Source organism: Tympanuchus pallidicinctus, unplaced genomic scaffold, assembly GCF_026119805.1.
Source record: "Tympanuchus pallidicinctus isolate F22 unplaced genomic scaffold, pur_lepc_1.0 scaffold16, whole genome shotgun sequence".
In the NCBI taxonomy this organism is placed as follows: Eukaryota; Metazoa; Chordata; class Aves; order Galliformes; family Phasianidae; genus Tympanuchus; species Tympanuchus pallidicinctus.
Window position 1 is genome coordinate 1,952,501 of NW_026294679.1, and position 8,310 is coordinate 1,960,810.

At 44.1% G+C, this 8,310-nt stretch overlaps 1 long non-coding RNA gene across 1 annotated transcript; it reads right to left on the reverse strand.

Moving 5' to 3' along the window:
* Positions 1 to 283: 283 nt before the first annotated feature.
* On the reverse strand, positions 284 to 1,810 carry LOC128077623 (uncharacterized). Its single transcript, XR_008205106.1, has 3 exons — positions 1,662 to 1,810; positions 1,478 to 1,587; positions 284 to 421 (listed from the first exon to the last, which is right to left on the reverse strand). It is a non-coding gene; the product is annotated as an uncharacterized LOC128077623 (long non-coding RNA).
* Positions 1,811 to 8,310: the final 6,500 nt, after the last annotated feature.

Genomic DNA, 8,310 nt, shown 5'->3' on the forward strand with positions numbered 1-8,310 from the left:
TGACCAGGGTTGGGACCTCCAATGGCACCAAGGAGTAAACACCCCCACAGATCCCTCAAAAATAAAATGCAGAGATCAGGGCTGGCGTTCCCAGAGAAAACATGGCACAGACAAGCAGAGCACAAGGAAGAAATGTGGAGCAACACACGCGGGGTTTTCTCAGGGCTTCACCCAACAATTCAGACCCCAGGGGAGCTCCATGAGCAGGTTGCTCTCATCAGCATGACTGCCAACTTCCCCATGTTAAAAATGAGGGAAGCTCATTCATATAGCCATACCTCATGCCACTTGCACCGGGGGTGCTTTGGATACCACCTGAGCCTCACAGTTGGTCTCTCCAGCTCCTCCTAGGATCTCCCAAGCCTGGCTCTATCAGATTTTCCATCCCAGGACACTATCTCCCCAAAACACCAAGCGAGGTCTGGAAGGCGTTAACAAATACACAGGAATTTTGATTTCTTTACGAGCTATTCAAAGCATAAAATCACTCATGCTCTGCAAGACGCTAGTCAGCTCATCTGGCAGACAAGAATCCCCCACAAGTTCAGGATTCAAATGGCATTTTGCACAGCAAGCTAACATGCAACAGTTTGCATTGCAAGGTTTCCCTGGCTCAGGGCTTGCCCCCGTTCCTGACTCATGCCCAGTTACTCAGGCGTTCTGGGACAGACCCACGGCTCCGTGCAGCAAAGGGCAGCTGAGTACCACAGCCAGCCCAGGCCCTCAGCAGCAACCTTCAAGGGTAGTGATGGGGAACACAAGTTGTTCTCCTTAGGCTTCCCTGCACATCTAAACATCCAGCGATTCCTGAATAATCTAAAAGCTGCTTCTTTATTAGTATTCTACCCAAAACAGGCAGTGAAACAACTTGATGCTAAGAAAAGATGAACTTAACAGAGCATTCATTTTTTTTCTATTATTATTATTTTTTTCCTCAGCACCTAGGCTGTTTCAAATTAAAGAGAATCCGGCTTCAGGAGGCAGTGCTATTTTAATCATTCCAATGTGTCCAGTACGGGAGATGAACTCAAAAGGTGAATATTAAAAGTAGTTGTGGAATTCAGTCATTTCACGAATGAACACATAATAGCCAAAGGCAAAACCGGAAGGCAACTTCACTTCCAATCAGTGTTTTCATTTTATTGAAACCAGATTGGAATTCCTGGAAAGAAGCCTACATATCACATCTTTAATACTAATTTTCATATACTCCAGTAAAACTGTCAGGGTGAATCAGTTGCTGAAGAAAGCTTCCTGTATAATTTACAGATGTACCTCCCTGTAGCCTGCTATTTCGTCCTGGATCAGAAATGTGGTTTTGATCACGTTCACGGATTTCCTCTCACCTGCACAGGTTTTCGTTGGCTCTAATTTGATTATTAAAATTGGACTTTATATGGCGGAGCTGGTGATAAAAGTAAGCCAACTGTGAGATACTCAGCAAGGCATTATTTTATGCGCGTATCTACGTACACACCTTCATCTACCCATGGGGATGCATGCCTGTACACACATCTACCCCACAAAGATGAGAAAGACATTCAGAAACCAAACCATTCCATCCATTCAGTGCAAATATCTTCATCTCTACAAAACATCAAAGAATCAATAAGTGGCAGAGGATTTCCAAGCAGACATAAATAGAGCACTTGGACGATTACCGTAAGAGCATTTTCCCTAAGCCCCACGCTGAGCCCTGTGCTGTGTTTGAAGCTGGGTCCGGCGAGGCCGCTTGGTCCCTGCCGCTTTGCACTGATAGCTGCTGTGCTTCCCTGTGGGCTGTGGGCTGCCAGGTCAGCGTGCCAAAAACCTTCCTGCAAACAAGCAGTAGGAAGAGAGGTGAGCGAGCTGGGGAGATCCTGGTGTTTTCCTTCCCATTGGGCAGCGCCCTACGATGGCTAGAGGAATACACGAGTGGCTTTGTGGGGTGGCACCAGTACTCCTGCCCAGGCTTTGGGTAGTGTCAGCACTTCCATTAAAGCTCCATTAGTCTGGGGTTTATAACTCATCTGTAAAAATTGGCTCAGGCTGCAGAAATTTGGCAAACAATGAGTGCACAGTGGTTTTTCCTTTTCTCCCTGCCTCCTTCTCCTTCCCCCTCCCCCCAAGTTGTTAAAAAAAAAAACAAAGTTTTGCTGCTTTTTAAGCATCTTTTTTTTGACACACGTATAAAATGTTCATTAGTTTTAGATGTTTCGGTGCTTGTAAAACTCAAAATTATCTTCATTATAAAAAAATAAAATTTAAAGAAGCTGGAGGGCATCTCTGGAGACTTCAAATCCTGACAAGGCCACAAGTATAAATAAGAGCTTATTTATCTCAGTCTGCTCTCCTTCCACATGTTTGAAAAAAGCTGAGTGCTGTGTTGGCACAAGGGTGAGCACGGGCAGGAGACACACCATCTCAACCCACTTTGCACTTGGCAAAGGAGCCCATTGTCCAGACTGAGGCCAAATAAAAACAGAGCAGAACTGAGCACTGAAATCCAGTGTTAAATACAGTGTGTTATCCACTAGTTATCTGTGGAAAAAAGAGGAGAGGAAGCAAAGAGGAAAAAATACAGAATCCAGTGCTTAAATAGCAAAGAAATTCATACAATGAGTTCCTTCAACCAAATCCTAATTTTAGTTTCTTTGACGATGAGAACAAAGAGGTTGAGGTTGGATCTTAGGAGGAAGTTTTTCCCCCAGAGGGTGGTGAGGCACTGGCACAGGTTGCCCAAGGAGGCTGTGGATGCCCCATCCCTGCAGGCATTCAAGGCCAGGCTGGATGTGGCTCTGGGCAGCCTGGGCTGCTGGTTGGTGACCTGCACACAGCAGGGGGTTGGAGCTGGGTGAGCACTGTGGGCCTTTTCAAGCCAGGCCGTTCCATGATTCTATGATTGTGAGGAGGATAATGTGCTGGCAGCACCCAGCTCCCCACGCCTTAACAAAGCAGAATGCTCTCATCCCTGCCTTAGCCTATGTAACCAAATAGCCCCCCCAAAAGTTGGAATTTCACAGAGAATGCCCATCACACTGCATGTGGGGGGCACGCTACTCAGCTTTCCAAATGTCACTCTCAGGACAGCAACAAAATCTGTAAGGCAATTCTGGTGTGCTTGGCATTGATGAGTAATACATGGCAGTATGTATATAACAACTCCTTTTGATTTAAATTTCTGTCAGTGCCATCTAGTTCATTGCATGATTTTGTAATTTTATTCCCCAAAATATAGGATGTATTTTCTTCTTCTCAATTAAAAAAAAAAAAAAAAAAAAGCTTTAAAAATGTATCACCAGAAGGCTGGATAGCAAAGTGGGTTAATGCAGCAGCAGTGCACCTCCAGGGGTTTAGTTTCAGAGCCAGCTTAGGGGTCTGCTGTCATGTCACAGAGTCCCTGCCACTGCCACAAGCAGCAGTGTCTGCTCCATCATCAGGATAAAAGAACAGGTCACTGAAGGTCAGGGCTGCAGCTTCACATAGGAAAGGAAGGTTGAAATGATATAAACACAGCGTCCGAATTAGATTCAGATACTTCTCTAGCTAGTAGATAACTCAACATAGTCCTTACATTACAAGTACACCAACAAGGAGGGATTTTTCTTGTTTGTTTGACATACTAATGGCATTCTGGTTTTGCAAACCCATATTTAAGTGCATTCATAACCAGCAAAGCATATAAACACACCCCAAGTTCCAAGGTTATCTGAAGCACATACCCAAACAACCATCTGATAGCATCCACAGATCTATAAACTTTCCAACATTTATCTTACAAAATTAACTTTGCACTCCAAATTAATGAGTTGCATCATCCAGACAGAAGAAAACGAGACCTGCAGCAAATTCAAAAGCAGCTTTTGCCGCAGTAATTGCACTGAAGAAACCAGTAACACACCATATCTTAAGCTCTCCTTCCTCTTCTTTTATGCATAAGCCATCAGGATATACGTATGGAAACACCGAAACTTTGGTAAAATGTTTTTAAGTTGGTCTCTGCTTTGTCACAGTACCTTACATCTAAAGCCAGGTAGAAGGCACTTTCCAGGCATTATTCTAGGATTACTCCATGAGAAGTGCAAACCAAAGCCCATTTTTCCTATTCATGTTTCCAACTGCACTGTCCTCATAAACAGCCTGCAGCAGGCCGTGTATACTTCTCTTTGTTATTGTCACTCCTCCAAACAGCTTTTCTTTCCTCGGGCTCCTCAGTCCCTCTGAATGAATAGAGGTTGGCAACCCTGTTACATGATTTTCCAGTGTTGCAACAATGTCAGCCTTGAGTAACTCTGGGTGGATGGAAATTAGAAGGCATTAGTACAACATGAGCAAACTCCACACTGCATTATCGAACAAAAAGTGACATAATTACAGAACAACGACAAAAATGTTTATCCTCTCCAGTAAAATATTTTATAAAGCAATATGCAATTTGTTCACATGCACAATACTGAATCACCAGTGACCAGCATGAGTCCCTGGGGAAGGCAGAGACATAGAGACATCTCCATTAGCAATCCAAGGGCATTTGGTGCAGCACAGCCCTAAATACCTTCTGAAGTAGTTCTTCCACGCTGAGAGGATAAAAGAAGCAAGCAAGAATATTTCTGCTTAATAGCATGTAGACTACTAAAAAAAAACCACCAAAAACAGAGATATTGGAAGTTTATCGTGAGTCTCTAAGCCATAGTGTTCACAGTAGCGCTTCTTGTGGTATTTTTGTTTCATCAAATCATAAAGACTTCAGGATCTGAGTATAGAAGTAAAGCCACTAGCAGAGTCTCAGACCTATTAGAGAGGTTATTTTGTCCAGTCCTATGAACTGTCTTAGATTCGTGAACCTAGAAATAAGATGATCAAGTGGGTACTGATCTCTCATTGTTGGGGCAACAACAAATTCCATGCACTGAATCAGATCAGGAAGGTGGTTACAGTGAACCTCCAGCACCAGATCTATATCTAGGGCATAAAACTCAGAGACCTTAAAAGAAAGAAGCAGCTTTCTTGTCTCCTTTCCTCTTTTTGACTAACAGATGTTGCCCTGGCACCCTGGAAATGTGAAGCACATAGTTCCCTTTGCAGTCGTACCACAGAGCAATATTTCTCATTGGTAGTAGAGCTGACTTTTCTTTCATTTTTATGAGACAAAGCTATGCAGTATTTTACAAGAGAAGGATTTGCTTTCCTCACAAACCCTAGAACTGAAGGGAAGAGTGGATGCAGGCCGACGTGGCAGCTGTTATCATTATGATCCCAAGACCAAGTCAGTTTAAACTGCCTAAAATCATAGTCTAAGGGACCAGTCTGGCAATAGCTCGCCCCCTGCACAATTGATGTGCATGTAAGCTCCAATTCCACCAGGGAGGTGGTAAAAAAACAAAACAAAACAAAACAAACAAAAAAAAAACCAACAATAACAACAAAAAAAAACCAAACCAGTTCAACTGTCCCCATGGCCCATACTGTTCTGATAAGGAGAGATGAGCAGAGAAGGACGAGGATACACAAAACAAAATGACTGCACAAAATAAATCACAATGACATTCCATTTGATGGAAGTGACCAAGGAACTCAAACCTGGGAGAGGCTGAGAAGCACCTTGAGGAGCCAGTGTCCAAGATTTCATTTGATTGTCAAAGTTCATAATGGCCAAAAGGATGAATCCCAAGAGTAATTTTTTGGTACTTCCTGAGAACAAAGCAAAGATAAGACTTTGGATCCCAAGGTGCAGGCCTTAAATATTTACTGATCAAGCTGAGGGTTCCACGCTCCTGGCGGAGAAACAAAGCTGCAGACCTATAACCTCAAGTGTAATTTTATCACTGTGGAAACCTGTATTTTGCCAGACAGAACTTCCTGCCAAAATCAAAGAGCTGTCATTTTCTACGACGCTTTCAAAGCAGAACCAAAGACTTCTTTTGGAGGAGGGGGTGGGGGGAGAAGGGGAGAAGTGAGGAGGGGGAGGCTGGGTGGACAGAGAGAGGGAATGAAAATCAGTGTTTTGAGGAAAGCAAAGTTGGAGAAGCAAACAGGAATTTCTCAGTTACATCTTCATTCTAAGTGCAGCCTTAGGTCTATTCATCTACATTTTAGGAATGGAGAAGAAGAAAATCCCCTTTCCTTCTCTTGCCTGGTAGAAGACGACAATGTGGCAGCACTGTGTCACGGCCAACGGCACTTAAGGAGAAGCCACAGCTGCCCCTCCCTGCTACAGGAAGAGCTGTGGGGGCCAAAGCCCAACTCAGCACAGCCCCTTCAGGGGAGGAGGTAATGCCATGCCATAGGGAAATGGTGCTGAGGCACATGAACTGCCTTCTACGCAAAGCAGACAGGAGGCATCTTCCTGGGAGGAAGAGACTCCAGAGGATGAGGACAGGTGCCTCTAGGTCCTGTTTTCAGCTGCTGTGAGGATTTGGCTGCAAGGTCCCCCCGTTACATGAGGCAGAGATACCGGGAGACTAGGATGCACCACCACCTTCAGCACAATTTACAGACCTCAGGACCTGCTTTTTTAAATTGCAGCTATTAGTCCTGCCTTAATTTTGGTTTTCTTGTGCTTAGAACAAGCTCTACTGGGGCTGGCAGCCAGCACAGGGCCTTCTGGGGAGGATGAGGAGAGCCTTTGTCCCAGCCCTGGAAGGCAGCCAGAGCAGAGCCTTCAGGATGCAGGGGCACGCATCTTCATGAGGCAACATTTGCTCCCACATTTGGATGTTGTCTGATATCACACTGAGGGTCAGCCAGTTAAAGTGAAAATCCCACAAACACCGTGAATAAAAAAAATAATAATAATCACAAGTCTTATTTTCCCAAAATAAAATCTCTCTCAGAAAACATATCAAACCAGCCAGCACTCAGCACTGTGAATAAAATTAGCAGACTCGATAAATATTTTATGCTCCCATTCTAATTGCCAAAAAAGAAAGTTAATTTCTGAAGCAAAGTTTTTTTTTTCATCTTTATTTTTAAGCCCTTAACATAATGACTGAATGCTTAATACGAATTTGATAAATTTTTAAAGGGTTTCTTTGAAAAAAATTCAAAGCTGAACTTGAGCAGCAGACCACAGGGAAGACTATAATCTTTCGTCGGACGCCTGGCACACCACCGCTCCGGCCGGTGCCAGCATTGCATTCTGACAGAACAAGTGTTGCATGAGATGTGAAGGATGACTCCGGTCTGCCGAAAAACCCTGGAGCAGGTGTTCCTCATCCTCATTTGCAATGGAGCATGGCCCCTGGCTCAGTGAGCTGGAGCAAATGCGCTGGCAGGACCCATCATGTACCTGCGTGCTGAGATGCACTAATGATAATGGATGCAGGCCTATTAACCACCCCATTTGTAATGGCACACAACGCTGATTGCTTGGGGAGTGAGTCAGCGGCTTTCCAAGAGGGAGCGGGGAATGCCGGGAACCCATGATCCTTTGTGCATTCCTTCTGCTCTGCTGGGTGTACAACTCTGTTAGTCTTTATTTAATAACACAAATGAATACATGATCTGCTACATGATTAGACATGAAGATAAGTCACTCTGGGCAGCGCGACATCAGCCGGGCTGACTTGGGCTGCGGATCAGCTCCACTCATGGCTTGGGACTGGAGGTGTGGGGCTAGGATGAGACATGAGACCAGGACACAGGGCAAGGGTTTTGCCTTCGAACTTTACAGAATACCCTCCTGTTCATCTTTGGGGGAAGTCTTAGCGCAGCTAGGGAAAAATAAAAGTACTATTCCTCTCCTACTGCCCACCAGCATGCTTTTCTTGGAGAAGAAAGCCCTCAAGAGCCATCTCCAAAAGCACGCACCCATGCACCTTGCCTTTAAACAACTCCTCTGTTCTGTTCAAATGGCGTTCCTGCTGGAAGCTCACTCCCCCTCGTTTGCAGAATAACAAGGCAATCCCGAAAGGACGTGCTCACAGAAAGCAACTGTTAATAAATAGATCACATTACTTGTACATACTTGACGCCACGGCCAACTTAGTTAAATAGTCACTTTTGGACCAGAATATTGCAATCAGTAAAATACACTGTAATTATTATTGTAAACTTAACTACTAGATTTGCCAGGTTCTTGGCAAAACCAAATAAGCTGCTTACACTGTCTGCTTAGCAGCAGCTCTGTTTTGATTTCCTTGCAAAATGTGTAAGAGGGCTCTTTTGTTAAATTTTGCAAAATAGGCGATTTGGTTGCCAATTTAGTCTAAACAGGCAAATGTCTCCAATTATTTTGCTTAATAAAGTGTTGCTTTGTGTGCACAACAGGCAACACATGGAAATAAATATGAAAGATCAGATATTACCTGAAGCTGTAACAACCATTTTGTA